Source organism: Macrobrachium rosenbergii, chromosome 29, assembly GCF_040412425.1.
Source record: "Macrobrachium rosenbergii isolate ZJJX-2024 chromosome 29, ASM4041242v1, whole genome shotgun sequence".
NCBI classification, from domain to species: domain Eukaryota; kingdom Metazoa; phylum Arthropoda; class Malacostraca; order Decapoda; family Palaemonidae; genus Macrobrachium; species Macrobrachium rosenbergii.
Window position 1 is genome coordinate 10,711,169 of NC_089769.1, and position 19,601 is coordinate 10,730,769.

Below are 19,601 nucleotides of genomic sequence, written 5' to 3' on the forward strand. Positions count from 1 at the left end.
AGGATAGTGACTGGTTAAATGTAAAATATGGCACAATCTAATTGTAGAAATGTGGAAAACGCAATTGGTTTTTAGCGCCATACCACTGAGCGAAAAATTTTTTTTCTACTCATTTCTAACAATGTCTTCGTACTACAAGCCTAACTGTTTTAGTAGGGGGATCTACATTAAGGAGACATGAAAATAACTTAGATGAAGGGGCCTAATTTCTTAAAATGTTCACACCATTTATTCATTTCACTTGTAAGGAACAAATTATGTGAAAATTTTATAGGATTTTCAAATGTATTACTATCAATAGGAGGCACTGAAAAATATCTAGACATGAGAGAGAGAGAGAGAGAGAGAGAGAGAGAGAGAGAGAGAGAGAGAGAGAGAGAGAGAGAGAGAGAGAGAGAGAGAGAGACTAACTCAAGTGCCCTTCCTGACCCAAACTATTCAATATCTAAAGAATGAGGAAAATATCTCCAAAAGAACGTACGGGTTTCCACACTAAATCTACCAAATTATGTGAATTTGTAACCAGCGAATAATTCAAAATGCACTTCATAGATTGGCTATTCAGTTTAAATAAGGAAATACACTAACAGAAAAAAATCTACGTTTTTTCGTTTTTTTTCTTTTGCATATCACTCAAAAATTCAGAAAAAAATAAAAGGTTCAACAATTTTTACCATTGCTGCGGGACTCTTTTTAAACTCTACTGAGCAATGGCCAAGAGAACTTGATACAGAATACCAGAATAACAAAGAAAATATTGGTAAAAGAACATCTAGACTGAAAGTCATTAGCATTAAATACATGAAAAAATTGACAGTCCCAATTACCTCATATATTTCAAAATATTAAACTGATACTTCTTTAAATTATACAAAGCTCTTTACCATATACCCAACATTTTCAACACTGAGCTTCTGTTTAACATAAACCAGCGTTAACAGGGAGAGCAAACAAGATTAACAAAATCATACATCTACTATAACAGAATATTCAATTTCAAAATAAAACAAATAATCAAAGCAAACCGGAACAAAGTTATGTCAGTTACTAAATAAATCAAATTCCTGTCAAAATTCATCAGTCTACTAACCCGAAGACGCCTAAACATCAATTACCATTACGCAAACTTAATACACGTCAACACAAATCATAAACGTATCAGCGTATGCATGTAAATATTTTGAGCACAGGAAGGAAGAGATCAGTTTCCTTTTCACTGTAATTTGTGTCAAGCTCATTTCCCTTCGACCTGAAGCATCAACGACTCAGAGAATGGAAGAGTTCGACCCCCAGACACAGAAGCGAGGCGAGTCGGTGTTTATTTATGAAAATTAATGAGACGAGATGTGATGCTCATCAAGAAATCTCATTTGTGTATGAGATCATATTCGCAGCTCCTTCATATACCGGCGAGCCTCATTATGAGAAGAGAGAATTTCGCCCAAAAAGATAATTACATTTTTTCTAATGGTACCAAAACAATAAAATATGAGCCTAATGGCCCGTGACTGAGAGCTATTACAACCCGCGTAAAATAATTAAGACAGCAAAACTACACAGATTTGCCAACTCACCATTCGGCGAGGCTCTCTTTTATATCAATTAAATCATAAAGCCTCCACCCTGTGCAATAAGGCAATAGGGTCGCTTATCCTTCGACGCGCCCTCGGGTTTTAAAACATATAAACTAAGCGGAAAAAAATAGCGATGTCATTAAATAACAATTACAATTTTAATTCTCTAATAGTGTCTCTGGCCTCATTATACAGTCGTAACAAGTTCATCAGCAAATTACTTTTCAGAATAAACAGGTAATTAGTGGGACCTGACTTTTTAATTTGGAGGAAGAGTCTTTTCGCCGATGTCACTTCGATAAATTTTCTGCCTTTTGTGTGACGCCTGGGAAGGACGGAGACGGAGAAAGGAGGCGGCTTAACATTAATGAACTCTAAGGAAATAACACGCCCTTATTCCAATACATCACAGGACCCAGCGTTGAAAATGCCTCTTTTTAATTAAGACCCAGAGTTGAACCGTCCACGAAATTTAACAAAATAAAAGTGCAATAAAAACGAAAAAAAAAATAAAAAGAAAAAACACGGGAAACTCCATTGAGCGATGCTATGCAACACTTAAACCCTTATTAAGAGGACGAAGATATTTAGAAAGGGACTGCGGAGTTGCCTCTTCCGCCCCGACCAACTTTTCTACTTAACCACCTCTTCTGAGGGACGCCTCCGCTCGCGGCCAAATTACTGCAACTTTTCCTCTGATGTTGTATATGTTGGCTTTTTTCTAAAGCAATTACTACGCACCGAAATTGCCTTACTACAAGGTAAATACACTCTCGACCATTTTGCCTCTATCTGCTATATTAATTGATGAAAGTTAAACAACATAAACGTTAGCGAGGAATTTTACGTCTGGGGAGATTACTGCGGGATCTTCGTGACGCCGAACAATAGATCTAGTTAGCCCTAGGACATATATACTGCTTCGAGGGTTAGACGCATTTATACGTCCGTATTAGACGCATTTATACGTCCGTACCTAGTATGCATTAGTTTGTACATAATGATATTCTTACTAGTGTGTTTATGTATATACATATATATATATATATATATATATATATATATATATATATATATATATATATATTGCAATATATTGTGTATATGTATATGCTTGTAATATATCAACTGAAATTGTAAGAAACCTGAAAGGAGGTTAATAAAGAGCACTTATTGACCCCGACAGTTTTCATAAAATGATTTGTTTTAGTGCTTATCGCTGTACGTGGACATGTATTCAGTACGTGCGAGAGAGAGAGAGAGAGAGAGAGAGAGAGAGAGAGAGAGAGAGAGAGAGAGAGAGAGAGAGAGAGAGACTCACGCTTCACAACACGACAAAAGCAGCGGTAAGGCGGAGATGTGAAGCTCTCCAATCACCTCTACGTGCGAAATGAGTAACTGATTAATTGATAGAGAAAACCTGTCACAAAGTCTAAGGTCATCCACACAGTCACACACACAAACACTAAATCTCTCTCTCTCTCTCTCTCTCTCTCTCTCTCTCTCTCTCTCTCTCTCTCGTGCGCGGTGAACACAAAAGTCTACCTACGCATGTGATAAAAGGACTCATTTCTAACTGACACAACTTACACTACTAGCTAGTTGTAAAAAGAATTCGTGTGTTCGTATGAGCGTGCATGCAAGCGCACAGTTTCCTGCGGAAATTAAGCGTGCCACTGTAGCAAAACCTTACGAATCTAATAACAACACCTGCCGTAGTAACAGCAGAACCCTTATCATTGATGAAATATAAGAGGTGAACGCCATACTTAAGGTACAGACGATAAGCTCGGATAGATAAGAAAGACCGACCTTTTTTTAATCTCAAAACGATAAAAGGTGCACGAGGTACAAGCCTTCAGGTTACCTTCAGTTTTAAAGATCAGAACGATTAGAGCATTATAATATATACTGTATATATATGTATATATATATATATATATATATATATATATATATATATATATATATATAAAAGTGTGCGTCTGAGACAGTGCTGTAGAAGTTTCCTGCCCAGTTGGTTCATTTACATTTCAACAGTAAGTGTCAGTGGGCAGTAACCTGGGTGATGTTTCTTTACTCTAGACAAACTCTAATTTAGGGAAAGGGCTCAGTGTTGATATATATATATATATATATATATATATATATATATATATATATATATATATGTATGTATGTATGTATGTATATATATACACATATATATATATATATATATATATATATATATATATATATAATATATATATATATATATATATGTATAATATATATACTGTATAAATCGCCATGTGATTCCCGGCTAAGAGCGATTAAAAACAAAAACCCAGTCGTATTTGAAAGCAATCAAAATAACTCAATTATAAAATGCTCTTTGTAGGTACTTCAGAAGTCAAATTCAAAACTATTTGATTACTGATACAAATACAGAGGAATCAGGCTTACAATAATGCTACCATTATTCACAACTTTCAAAACATAACAACGGAAATGTTATCATATCCGAATCACATCTCGATATATATTTCAACACACTTAAAATACGTATGCAAAAACTCCACCCCGTATATAAGATCTGTAGGCGCACAATTGAGAGGAAACGACGCAAAATAAATAATACAATTAATTAACACCACCCAGCTGAAGGCTTTAATAAAAACATATAATAAATGAAATAATAACCAATCAACAGTAAACATATTCAACCTATAAAAAAAACTACAATTTTACCCACTTGCCTACTGAAGTGAAAACTGCTCCCCGAACCAATAACAGCGCTGTGCGTCGGCCGAAAGAAATTTCCGTCTTGCCGATAACGCAATTAGTAGGAACTGCTTGCCACACACTTTCTTAAAAGGGGATTGTCTGATTGATTAGAAATCATCTGGCGTTGCATGGGCAATCCCTCCTCCGATAAAAAGGATCTGCTCGTATCTTTGTGACGGTCAATCGTCAATTCTCGCTGAGACACTTTTTCGTTACTCAGTACTCACGCAATGCAGAAATTTTATCCGTATTGTCTGTTATGTCAATCTACAAGGTTCGAGAATGAAAATAATGGCAGAAGTGCTTGTTATGTAAAAATAATATCAAACTTTTGGGCAATGCCAGAATTCAGTCTGTGCTGTCGGGTTTGTAAACCCGCGCATTTTATTAATTTATCAATCGAAATCATTCATTCTGGTAAAGAAGTAATCAAACACTTTAGCAATTTAGGAGTTAGATCCTATTGACAGTTAAACAGACCTTGCGCATTTCGTGAAATAAATAGCTTTCTTCGAAATCCAAAATTCTCAAAACATCCGCGTTGTCGGTTTTTGCAACCTGCGCGATTCACGAATCAGAATCACAAGTACTTACTTTGGGAAAGATCCTGCACGGCGCGCTGAGCATCACAGCCGGCCTGCAAAAACAGAGCGAAAATTTACTGATAATTATCTAATCTATATTTAAAGACAGAATAAACTGCGCTACGTCATGAAAATAAATATTACAGTCCTTTGCACTATAATGGCTGAAATGACCTAACTTCTTTTCCTAATACCTTTTCCAATCTATTTCTACTGAAATGCTTGAAATCCGAAAAGCAAGAAGAATTTCTTCGAGCTCAAGTGGTTAGAAAAATAAATTATTATAAAGCGTATTTGAAGGAAACATAAAATATTACATTTGCATGAAACTCATTAGTTTTTTCGGGTGGTAAAATGGGATACTACTCAATGGCCTTATTTAAAACTGGCCTAATCGAAGAATTTGACAATCTAAAATATATTAGCAATAAAGCATGAAAACCATTGCGATCGAAGCAACAGTAATTGTCCCATCATTCCCAGTTAAAATACAAAGAACTGACATTTTCGAGTCCTCATACGGACTCAATCCCTTTTAAAAGAACGGAAAAAATTATAGCACTTTCGTAATTAATATCGAGTAGCGAATTCACACTGTAGATCTGAATAATGAACCAAATTTTGTAGATAAAAATGGGACGAAGAGTAAAACCCTGACGTGCACTAAGTACTGACAATCAATACATTATGGCAGAGGAGGAAACACGGAGTTCTACGAATATTTCATTCGGTGCAGTAGTCAAGTGTCAAGAGGGCAGTGATCTAATAGATTTTACCGCTTGAAAACGGAAAAGAAGGGGAGGACGCGTATTTTGCCGAATATTGTCTCTGGGGAGGACGTCATACAGTAGACATTTACATCAAAAGGATACAAGGCATACAACACCAGTCCATTGATAATATACTAGAATAATGCCATATAAGTAAGCAGCCTCTTATCTACAGTTCGAAGGTTTATTTTACGATCCGCTTCATACTCACCTACTTTTATCGCCCAAGTTTATGTAATCGTCGCTCGACTATTCCACCTAAATGTCATTTCTGCTATATTTCATTTACAATTTATTTTTCTGATACTGCCGTCATTAAAATAATATACAATATACATACATACATACGTACATACATACATACATACATACATACATACATACATACATACATACATACATACATACATACATACATACATACATTATACATTTTAAGCTTGAAATTTTTCATTGGGGTTAGGGGATAATCGGAGATTGCTAGCTACGGCCTTTCAGGGAACAATGAAAACGGCAGGGTATTATTGTATTTATACACTGTATTTATACACTGTACATATATATATATATATAATATATATATATATATATATATATATATATATATATATATATATATATATATATATATATATATATATATATATATAAAATACAATAATAACCGGCCGTTTTCATTGTTCCATAAAAGGCCGTACATAGCTAGCAATCCTCGATTATCCCCTTACCCCAATGAGAAATTTTCAAGCTTAAAATATTAAAAGGAGCCCTTGAATCTCACTACTCACCTGAGCCACCTTGCTACAAGTACATGAACAAGAGTTCTCCCACACATTGATACATAACATTTTAGAGTACTCTGTGGTCTCTTCTGGGCCGGGGTCATGATGCAAGCACTAAATCTGAACTATCTAAGGAAGCGGTAATGTACTTCTAGAGAATTTGACATGTCGCCCGCCCTGTTTCCCCTGCCTATTAAGTACCTCTCCTTGTATGCAGGAGTGGTCCTCGTTTGAACGAATCTGAATCTCCTTGAGCCAGGGAGCTTTGTGCCACGTATGACTGAAATTTATCGAGTGGTTCCGTAGAAGTTAAAAGACGTGAAAATTTTTCATACATACATACCTAAATTCAACCTAAATTTAAGCCAAGGATTATTTTCTTTTGACCCTGCAACAAAACATATGTTTCAGAAGGATTTGAAAGACAGAATCAAGAGGATTACCAACAGGTACATTTCGATGTTAATCCGTTGACCATTCTGTGACCTCCCAACCTTTTTGTATTCCATTAGGACTTATACCCACCATACATATACGCCCTTGTCTCTGTAAATCTTTAGCTACTGTGACCATGTCTCGGTAATAAGACGAAGTACTTAGCATCTCAATCGTTTCACTTTTCCTTCGTGGCTGTAACTTTGTTCATACATACATAAATACATACATAAAGACATAAGCCTAAAAAACTTTGATCAGAAAAGCTCGCATCAGTTTTCAGATCACGTGAGCTACAATGTGTGACATCGACTGTAAAATGGCCACAGGCAGGTGTGAGGGGGAAAAAACGAATAAAGAAGCATAAGTATGTTTCCTCTGACGGTACAATACTTTTGAACTTATATACATGGAAATACACCATGCGGTAATTAAGAGTATGCTCAGAGCGGACCTCTGTACGATACTTTGTACACTTTGTTTTTATTATAAAGGATCGCTAAAGAATTAACATATACTTAGTTTCAAAATTGTATACATACTCGTGAAAAAATTTTTCATTCTATTACACCTACATAATTTTTTGCATTAAATAAAGACCTGAACAATATCCGTACAATTATTTTGACGCAATTGTTATTTTACAGGTATACAAGAAAATGTAGCATACTAGAAAATTCATCATATTTTAATTATTACGAATTTATCTTTTTAACCAGTCTGAACTTAATGTGGTAACATATTAGAGATTTCTGACGAAGATGAGACTCGGGTACATCTGAAGTGAAGTGCAAGTGATAATAAACAAAATGCTAATAAGACGTCTCGACTAATTAAAATACACTGTTTCCAAATTATTTAATATATATAATTATTATATTTCGTGCTTATTATTTTCAATAAAATAAATAATGATAAAAAGCACTCATTTTCTCATTGCTTTCCAGCAGAAATTTTTACATCCATTAAAGGCCTAAACAAAATCGAGAAAAAAAATCCGTACTGGGCAGCATACTGCTGGTCGAACCGCGCATGCGCGTGATTGCTGTATGATCAATTTTCTGTATACACGTAAAAAAAAAAAAATCAACCGTCTAAAGCAGCATGTGTATATGCGGTATACCTTTTTTTCAAATCTGCTCATGAAATATCTCCTGTAAAATTACTTCATACTTGCAGTTATAAATCTCATGTCAATGACCGTTAGTCGGCTATTTTAAATTTTGAAACCCATTTCCAAATAACACTCTTGAAATCTTGGAAATTATGCTGCTGAAATTTTAATCCATATTCATGAATAAATACCGTACTGTGCTTCTTAAAGTGTGAAATAAACTCCACAACAGTAGAGTAAGCATTTACCACCCCAATACAATATATCTCACAAAATTTCAAAAAGCTGATAGTCAGCTAGCAAGCAACAGTAATTTAAACAAACAACGATTTAATAAAGGTGGAAAACACAGTTTGGGAGTTAAGTTAGCCACTGCCTACGTTAACTGCGACATTTGATGAAAATATGTTTATCTGTAAGTTGAGAACTGTAAAGGTACAAACAGGGACAATATCAAGTGGTGAGAACATCAGGTACAACAGCGACAATCTGGCATTGCCTGATGCTCGTGGGAATCGTTACAACTCCGGTACAAGATCCCTGGACTGGTGACTGACAAAGAAGACGTGTTCTGTGCAGGCAAATCATAACATGTTACTTGACGTTTCTTTATTATATATTCGTTTTACCATGCAACAAAGGTTAGTCTTCTGAAGTAAGATATCAACCTTTAAGAGAAACTGAGAGCCGTAAAATCAACAGCACAATTACCAGACTAAATTAGTCGACCCATTTCACTTATGAGAGAAAACACAAGGGTAGTCCTATAATCCAAAGGGATAATTTTCGTCTCCGATAATTTATGAAAAGAACAACCCTTCGTACGCATGACAATGACCTACCCATACTTCACAAAAAAAAAAAAAAAAAAAAATCTACAGCATTTTGTTGGTTACTAAGCCAATTTGTTGCTCTCAAAATACTTAACATGTCCACAGTTCTTAGGATTCATATATACATACATACATATGTGTACATACATACATACATACATACATACATACATATATATATATATATATATATATATATGTATGTATGAATGTATGTATTTATATACCCACACACTGGCAGAATGCCTTTGCGTCGCCCGGGCTGAAAAGTAGCTAAAAACCACTATAGATGGATAGGATCTACTCTTAATGAAGGCAGATTCACCTTAATAAAACACTATTGTATCCCTTTGAAAAAAGTTATAAATGAATTGGGTTTCCACTATATTTACATCAGTCCTCTTTAATGCGTTGAGCTATGGATACGTCCTCAAAATAAAGAGCATATATACTATAACCTAATTATTTAAATAACGTACAGCTACTCTGGCTTATTAAGTAGAGAATAAACAAAAACTGTTCCTTGCAAATAATATTTTTGTGTCTCACAGTTTCAGTCTTGTTATAATTTAAAATCATTTTCAAAGTGAAACCCGAATGTCTGAAGGTTACCAAACAAGGAAACAGACGAATTTTTCTACCTTGTTCCTTACTGCAAATCTCTAATAGCTCACAAACTGTCGAGCGTCGCCTATAAAAAAAAAATACAGTATGCCAATTCCCATTAAAAAAAAACTTTCTAAAACGGCTAAGGATAAAGACACAAACCCAAGACAAAAAAAAAAATATCGGGCACTATTTTGCCCTAAAATGGAAAACTGCAGTGTCTGCAAAACTTTCGAAACTGAGATATGCTACGTATTGGGCTCGTGAAACACTAATACACACGCTACTGAAGTATCTGCAAAATCAGTATAGTAAGGCAAGGGAAAACTGCAATATATTCCATTTTTCTCAGTTTTGTATTTTTGCACATACTGCAGTCTTCCATTTTAGGGCAGTGTTGCTGGGAAGTCCGTTTCGATCAAACAGAAAGTGTAATTTGCGAGATGAGGCAAAACCTAATTTCCATATTTAGAGACAAAATTACGAAAGCTGTCTGGCCATCCTGATTTCGTAGATTGGTGGTAACACTAACGGTCAGCCAATCATTAAAACGTAATTCTGGAAGATACAACCTTCCAAACTATAGAGCACAGTGGCAAATTCCTTGAGAAAAGTTGCACATGCGGACCAATTTGCCACATACTAGGTCAGCCATTTGGGGGAAGACAGACATTAATTCTCACACATACACACACACACACACATATATATATATATATGTGTGTATGTATATATGTATATATATATATATATATATATATATATATATATATATATATATATATATATATATATATATATATATATATATATATATATATATATATATATATATAATATACAATCTACAATATAACAGGGGACGGCTCTGGAAAAAATCACAATGGCCAGTGCTGCATTCATACTTCTACTCCTGAATTGTGGATTAACTCATTGCATGAAACTTCCACAAATTTTGCCACTTCCTATACCTACAATGAAGGCTTATCAGCAATGCATCGAACCCGCTTCCCTCTCCCCTACATCGCTCTTCATGTACATTACGGACCTTCTTTTCCAATATTTCTTTGAATGCAACTATCCAGCATTTTCTGTATCTCCTTTTACCCTCTAACACTTCCAAACTATACTATATTTTCACCTTTCTCCCTACACGACCGAACCATCTCCAAAATTTCTGAACCATCTTTTCAAATACGCCAGAACTGTCTTTCAATTATCTACATATTTCTCACCTTCTCAATCCTACGTACACTACATATACTTTGCAAACAAATCCACTCAACAGCTTCAACCTTTTTCAGTGTATGTGCGGTAATTAAACTAATTATTCTGCATTAACAGCTTAATCGTATTTGCAATAAAAACGCTAAAAATCCTCGTAAATGAATTAATATTACAAACGTCCTTTCCCATTCCGAGTCCCAACATCCCTCACACATCATCTCAGCCAGACAGCGACGTCCCTCCTTGACAATTCCGACCTCTTCCCTTTGTGAAAGGAAGCCAGTTCCCGACGGATGAGAGGAATACATTCAGTTTTTCATTAAAAACATTTCCCAAACATTATATTTACAGTTTAAACGGATGCTCTCTCTTTCTCTCTCTCTCTCTCTCTCTCCTTCACACATCCCCATCCCCTTTCCTCAAGGGGAGGAGTAGCAGGGGAAGCAGCAGCAGCAGGAGGGCCGAGGGACAGCAGGAACTGCCTCAGCAGGAGTAGCAGCAGCAGCAGCAGTCTGCCATCCAGAATATCTAACTTTCGTCGGCGGCCAAAGACAATATTATAATCAGTTCCAAAAGTTTTGCCACAATAAACCATCCATTCCTTCAATTATTTTACACATTTTATTTACTTAGTATTCGGTGGTTGGAGGGCCACGGCTGGCACAAAAGTTTGAGATTAATATTAACTATCTGTCTCCCGACGATGGAGATGGAGACAGAGAGAGGAGCGAATATAATTCCACTGCGGGAAACGGCTGTTAAAAATGTAACACTTCTCCAGTCCTCCTCAAAAGCCTCATACTTAAAGAGATGCCCTCTTCATCGGATCCTCCCCTCCCCTCCCCCCTCCCCTTCTCCCCTCGCCTCTCCTACAGCGTCCTTTCCCCCCTTCCTCCTCTCTTCTCCCATCCTCCTTAACCACCCAAATGGCAACAAGCGAGTCGTATCCGTCAAAGAATAAACTTTGTGTACACGTCTTTTTACAAGACAATATCAATAATCTCAAACAAGGAAAAGCAAATAGGTTAAGCATATATGGGCACTTATCCATGACCATACAATTGCATTAAAATAAATGTAGCGCGCAAGCACACATACGCATATACACATATACAAACGCACAAACACACACACACAAACATACATGTATATTTGAGTATACATTGTATGTATGTATATGTTAAAACATTCAAGAGTACAAAGATAACATAGCTTGTCTATGTCAAATAAGAAAGAAAGACCAGATTACATTTAAAAATGTAAAGTATAAATAATCATACCTAAGTATGAGTTGTGTATGTATGTGTGTGTGTGTGTATATATATATATATATATATATATATATATATATATATATATATATATATATATATATATATATATACATGATTTATAAGCTAAAAATGTCGTTTAATAACCAATTCACGCTACTTCAGGAATATCCCCGAAGAAGAATTACCACCGAAGGCGAATTGATAAATGATAAATGTATTGGTACTGTCGACTGGAGCCGTTGGAAGGTACTGATCGAGTGTTCGAGACACTTCGGTACCAATCCATTTATCCTGAATTAGCGTGAATTGGATATTAAACATTTGAAATTTGAATAAATATATAAATATATTATATAAATATATATATATATATATATATATATATATATATATATATATATATATATATATATATATATATATATATATATATATATATATATCAACCGAAACTCAAGCAGTGAGATCAGTCAGATTTTTAAAAGATCCGTTAAAAATGTATCTGTAAAAGTTGCTGTATTTGGATGTGAAAATAATATATGAACACCTATAAGGATTTCCCTTTGCATATAAAACATTCTTTCAAACACGAGAGAGAGAGAGAGAGAGAGAGAGAGAGAGAGAGAGAGAGAGAGAGAGAGAGAGAAGAGAGAGGGTGGCGGGGGATGAAGAAAAGGAACAAATTATCAAAGCAGGCCTAGAATTATGTAAAACTTGTTTAGTAATGGAAATGCTCTCTCTCTCTCTCTCTCTCAAGGACACACATACACACAAACACCACACTAAGTCATCAATCTTTAACTGTTTACATACATACATGCATATACATACAAATTTATATATATATATATATATATATATATATATATATATATATATATATATATATATATATATATATATATATATATATATATATCTATATATAATATATATTATATCTTCTTCCCAGCTTTTTTATATGGGGTCGCCGTGATGCCTTCTTTTGAAGGACTTTGATTTGGCTTTGGGGTAGACTTTGTAGTCCCGATCGGCTGCCCTGCCTGACATCGCTAAGACCCCGTATTCTCCCAGCAGCGATGTTTCGCGGTGAGGTCGACCGTCGAGACGTGTGAGGTGTCTGTTATGTTTTTAGATGATGTTGGAGTGGCTTTGTTTGTTTGTGTAATAGTCTGTAATACCCATTTGCTTTTATATATATATATATATATATAATATATATATATATATATATATATATATATATATATATATAATATATATATATATATATATATATATATATATATATATATATATATATATATATATATATATATATATATATATATATATATATATATATATATATATATATATACGATCGTCGGGGTTTGACATGGGCAATTCAAGTGAGTGCCATACATAGAAGACCCTTATTGGTTCCTTTCGATTATAAGAGACAATCAGCTGAGGTCTATGACCTAAGCAAGTTCAGTTTGGAAAGTTAATGACCAGTAAGGTTTTAGCAGTCGGCGAGTTGGGGCGCGTCCCTAAGATAGTGATCAGCGCATTACCTCTGAATACCTTCCAGCTATACCTGCCTAATTAAATAGCGTAATATTAGCAACAGGGACCTGTGTAACTGTTAAGGAAAATACATGTGTTAAATGTATCTTACACATTTCATTTGTACTGGTAGAACCTATATATGACTGAGAATTAGGTCATATGCATATATACACATAAAATGTACGTATGTATGTATGTATGTATGCATGTATTTTCACGTATTTGGAAAATTTGTCCCTTCAGCCCATTAGCTAGGAAATCAAATTTAATGGCGGCTGGAGGAGACTCCACTGGGGGGCGGTGAACCTATGTAGGCATCCTAACCCCCTATTGCCCGATTTTGGTGGACCAGGCCGACATCTTAGCCCCAGCATCGTATGATTTTTGGGGGGGGAGAAAGCTGTTAGGGACAGAAGGGCTAGCCAGGACTGTAATTGGGCTGCTATGCTGACCCTAGTAGCCTAAGCTGTAAGACCTATTTCCCTTTGACATTTTTGCTGGTTGATATTGCTCTTCCACATCGACCGATGTACTGGGTCCCCACTACTGGAAATTGAATAGGAGATGCATCGGGCCCTGGCTGCACACAAATTCTCCATGCAGGACCGAGGTCACAAGTAGTTAGTGCGGTCTTGCTGTCTATTCCACTGGCATGGTGTTGAAACTTCTGTGGCCGAAATTCGATTTTGCAAGCGAGCTCCCTGCACAAATGCAATAAGGTACATCTGAAGTAGCAACTGACTGCCATTAATCTTTCTCTTCTTGTGAATTTCTCTCCATTTTCAGTATTTCCGACTTTTCATTCTCCTAAAACAAAGCCCCTTTGTTTCCCACAGCCTAGCACACACATTTGCCCTCATGACTTGTTGCAAGCTCAAATTAAATTAGTTCAGTGATAATAATTAGAGGATTACTACCACAGTGTTACCATGTGCTAATTAAATCTAATTGATGAATTCCCCATCGTGCATAAGTAATTTCATGTGGGAGAAGGTCATTAGATCTGAATGCTATCCTGGAATTCTCTTCCAAAATCCTGTTATCTAGCTCTTAGAGTGGTCTGCCCCTGCCCTTGTGAACCAAATAGCCTTAGACATTTAACTGCCATCTTGATACATGCAAGAGTCTTCTGATATTCAGCAGTCACAGTGGCCCCCTTTGCAGTCACATTGTGCTACCTAAATTAATTCAACCAGTCTCAATAGCAGTGATTTTCATTTATGTGTGTCAAACTATTTCAGGCTGTAGCTCTTTCACATTCAGTTATTTGCTACGCATCATCTCGCTTTTATTGCACATTGTATGTGCCTTGTTGCTGCTCAGTCAGCCCTTTCATATTAACTTCCTGATTGCTCAGTTTGTAAATAAATTCAATTTAAAATTACTAACTGGCTTTAAAGGTGACCTCCACTTTTCTGTTTACTTAGATGTAATATCAAGGTAAGTCAGTTTATTCATTACATTTATTGCTTATTATTCTGAGTGCTAGGTGCTGACCCCTAAGGCACTTGACAAAAAAAATTCCAATGACATTATTCCAACAGGCCTCAGGATATAACAATATATATATATATATGTGTGTGTGTGTGTGTGTATAGTGTTGTATGTTATTCGTGTATATGTGTGTGTCTGTAGTCCCCATTAGTATATTGCAATATTTGATGCTTTCGTACTTTGATTTGACTTTATATTCTTACGTAGATTGCATTTGCTATCTTAATCGTTCTTCCTCTTCAATATGAAACATTCATAAAAAATTTTCCTTTCTACATTATTACTGCTTTAATATTATATCTGGCATTAGCATCTGAAATGTACTATTGCAGATACAGGAAAATAATGTACAATATACCCGTGCTAAGCCGTGTGATTTTGTAGCGTGTGTAGGCTATATGTAATACATCCATACATGTTTCATACATACATACATATGTGTGTGTACATGTAACCTATGAGTTACCCAATCATCCCCTACTTGCACGGTTAAACCGTGCATTACCGTATTTGCCTAGTACACTCATACAGTATATTATCCAAGACATACATAGGAAAGCAATAATAATGCAGAAGAAAGAGGAATTCTGATGAATGTTTCGCGGCCACAAGGAGGGACGATTAAAAGAGCAAATGGAATCCACATAAAAAATCAAAATACGAAAGCATCGATTATTGCAATATAACAATGGGCACTAGGGAAAAAAACATAGAAAACATATTTGTTTTATTCTTTCCTCGATGGTCCCAATATTGAAACTGTGGAACTATAGAACGGAAAAAAGAAACATGAAGAAAATTCAAAAGATTGCCATCAAATGAAAAGACAGCTTGATAAGACGCTAGTTAAAAAGAAAATCAATCAACTATCCATACACAAAATAAGAGAAATTTACCCATTGTTAAGTAGGACCAAATGTCGATAAACTATATGATTCGTTTAAAGATACTTTGTCTCTTCCTGTTTCCAGTATTGAAAAATTTTGATTTTTACGAAACGCAAATGTTACATAAAGTATCATCGCTTGGTCGCGAATGCTAACTCATATATTACACTTGTACACGATGTAATAAATTACGCAAAATATGGTAAACACAAATTCTCTCCCTCTCTCTATATACAGCGACCTGAGAACAAGGCCATACCAAAGAAAGTACAACAATAGACAAATAAATTTGATGAAATTTCACTCACTGATATTTCAGTATGAGAGGTAACTTTGATACGTCCAATTATGAATTACAGTCATTTTAAAATGTCCCATTTTTCACCTCCAGTGGAGATAATTTTGTCCAATACTATTCCAGTACTTTTGTTGCTTGTCTGCATGATGCCGAGTAAGATTTTATTATGTAAATTCGTCCAGATATACCGAGTGAAATAAATATGACTAAACAATCCATTATGGTCCACTGCATGCAAGTAACTTACATGTTGAAGGACAGGAGCTAATTTTACATAAATAATGTCTGAAATAAAAAAAAAAGGGGGAAAAATTCTGAGAAGAGCTTCAAAACTCCCTGTATACGAAACAGACCAACCTCATTCCCAGACAAGCGTGTTGACAAATCTAAAATTCATGGAAAATACGCATGTTCGTTTCCACAACAATGAGTAACAAATATTTTTTCCACTGCATTTCCCTTCAGGGGGGAAAAAAGTGTATGTTTATGCATTTAAAATTCATTGAAAAATGCAACCATTATCACAACAATGAACTTCAATCTGACATATTCCTGAAGAACAATGATTAGTGACTACGGACACCATAGAAATGGACCCTTAGGTCTTTTGGACTCCCATAAGCCAAAGGAACAATGTCAACATTGAGGTGCCGTTGAACTGCTGGGACTCGGAAGGGGTTTGACAAAAACACACCCAAGGCCAATATATTTTATTTTTATCTTTTTTCCTTTCAAGGCAGAGATGGGATAGTCGACAAGGCTATTTTGACCCTAAATTTAATCGCTCTGGGGTAAATACTGTATATTTTTCGGATGGACCGGGACAAATGATATTGGAGTTGTGGCGGATACAGGGCGCCTCCAAAAATCAATGTAAATTCTTCAATATTGTTATCTCTGAACTATCAAGGATTTACAAAGGAAAAGATAGTAAAAAATTATATACAGTATAAACAAACATACACAAAGTTTACTGAGGAACTCGTTAAGCAACGTTGAGTCTGGCGAGTTATTTTGATGGGTTACCAACAATGAAAGCTAGACGCTTTCGGAACGTATCTTTGAATACATTTATATATATATATATATATATATATATATATATATATATATATATATATATATATATATATATATAAATATATATATAAAATATATATATATATATATAAAAAAAAGAAAGGAAAGATGCCAGTTATCGAGTCTGGACCAAGCAATCAAGCAAGGGCAAATGTGTTAAGTGTTCAGTATCTTTAAGGAAGCTCAGAGAAATGTCATTAGACACAAGAGCTCTCCTTAAGTTTTGACACAGACATTTATCTTGTGCTTTACTGGTATAATTTTTAACTTCTACACCAGAACTCTATATGGAATTTAACAACTACGTTGATTCAGCAGTAATTCCAGTGCCTCTGATCTTATGGCTTCGTCACGAATATCACGTTCTCCTACTTATATTTTCTGTTTATGAAAGTTCATAATGATCTCTTTACTGGAGAAAACACCACAATCTGCAAAATTGATATTCCGGTACGATTTGTTTATGAATTTGAAAAAAAATATCTCAGATGCAACATTGTATCTCTGGTTAATTCTTATATTTCTGTACCTACTCCTCCTCTTGACAGCCAAATCTTTTTAATTTGTTACAAAGAAAAGTAACCAGTCCAACTCCCCACATTACTCAACTATTGTTTTGACTTAACTTCTACTATTGCTAGAGAAAACCTTGAATCTAAAACTCTTCTTCTGGATAGCCATTACGGTTTTTGCCAAGAAAGGTCCACAATGACGTTCGTCTGCTGTTACTGATGCTTGATCAACCTGTCAGCAGGATTTTGGAAAATACTGCCACCATTCGTGGTACCTCTAGTATGGTAGTATGGCATAAAATTGCATAGCATAATGTAAAATGCCCTAGGACATAGTTTCAGCCAATATCTTATTCTACTCATTCACCCAGTTTTTGTTCTGTTAATAATAAATCTAGCAGGTTGTTACTGCTCATCTGCTTCAAAAAATAGGGTCTTCACTTTGATAAAAGTTAGTCGTCTTAGTAACAAAAGTTTTTTTTTATTTGTATAGTATACTGACAACATGTAAAGGATGCTTCATTTGTTTGTGTTCCTCAAAAAGACTCAATCAAAGCAATTTACTTATTCATCGCTGCAATGTGACATCATAGGCACTTTTCTGCAAGAGCTATTTTGACTAATGCTGGTTTAGCAGGAGATACAACAAACACCCCCCAACTCCCGAATAGGATACAACCAACACCCCCCAACTCCCCAATAGAATACAACCAACACCCCCCAACTCCCCAATAGAATAAGTAACACAAAATAGACCATCACATCCACATATTCTTTGTAGATAGATCAATCCCAAGTTTGCAGCAGCAACAGTAAAAAAAAACTTACGCAATGGTGTATGACACTTTATTACAATAAAATAGCCTCTCTTAAACATACAAGCACTGGCATTTAATAATTCAACAATAAAGATCATTCCAAAGTCATGCAGGAAAAGGAATGAAAGCCTTAGTGGAGTGACAACATATTGTGAACACTGACGTTCCACAAAGCGAGAGAACTCAAATCCTTGAGTCAAAGCCACTGGAGTCGATAATGGAAGTTCCCTATTGAAACAGAGCCTATGGAAGATGGACTAACCAGATACCATTATTAGGGAAAGAGAACCACCCCTCTGAGTAATCCTGTATGAAATATGAAGGCCCCATAAGACTGCTACCCTAAGAACGGTATGCCAAAAATGGCAGAACAAAAGAACCGCAGCAGTTGGGGAAAATACTATCTTCCTTACGGATACAAGAAGCTCGATAAGCAATACCTGATTTCCTGGTAGCTTTATAAAATATATTTTCAGGTGTTGTGAAAAAAAAGGGGGGGGGCCTGAATTCAAAGGTAAACACCACGTTTCCTGAACTGCTCAGATTCATTAGGTACAGTTCAGTCTGCTTGAGTTGATTTTCATACACCCATGACTAGACCTTTTACCGATCCTTTCCAGATCAAGTTATGCAGTGAATAACTACAACGCGAAAACAAAATCTGTATGTTGTACTATCACAGTTTATAAACCAATAATCCTGTCACTTGTAACACTAAAAAGACCAAGGTTACAGAACACCACTCTGCGGAACCCTACATCTGGGATAACGTAACATTTTACTGAATTTTATCAAAATGTCTAAATAAAAAATATATTACAATATGCTAAAATAACTAAAGTTTCTTATACCGTATCAGCAGACAGTTAATCTTTATAAGTAAAATTTTTGCCGAATCTTCATATTTTTCATATGTTCAGCAATTCTAAGACTAATCTCACTTATGTGCACAGGCGGTTAATTTACCTGAGATGGAAATTTCATAAAGAATTT

At 35.3% G+C, this 19,601-nt stretch overlaps 1 protein-coding gene across 2 annotated transcripts in view; it reads right to left on the reverse strand.

The window, feature by feature from the left end:
* The window catches only part of FoxP (forkhead box P), a 1,520,060-nt gene that overhangs the window by 1,444,710 nt on the left and 55,749 nt on the right, over window positions 1-19,601 (reverse strand). For both annotated transcript variants that reach the window (XM_067130992.1, XM_067130988.1), the window contains exon 3: window positions 4,938-4,980. The gene's annotated coding sequence lies outside the window, so the exon portion shown is untranslated. The remainder of the gene's footprint in view (window positions 1-4,937; window positions 4,981-19,601) is intronic.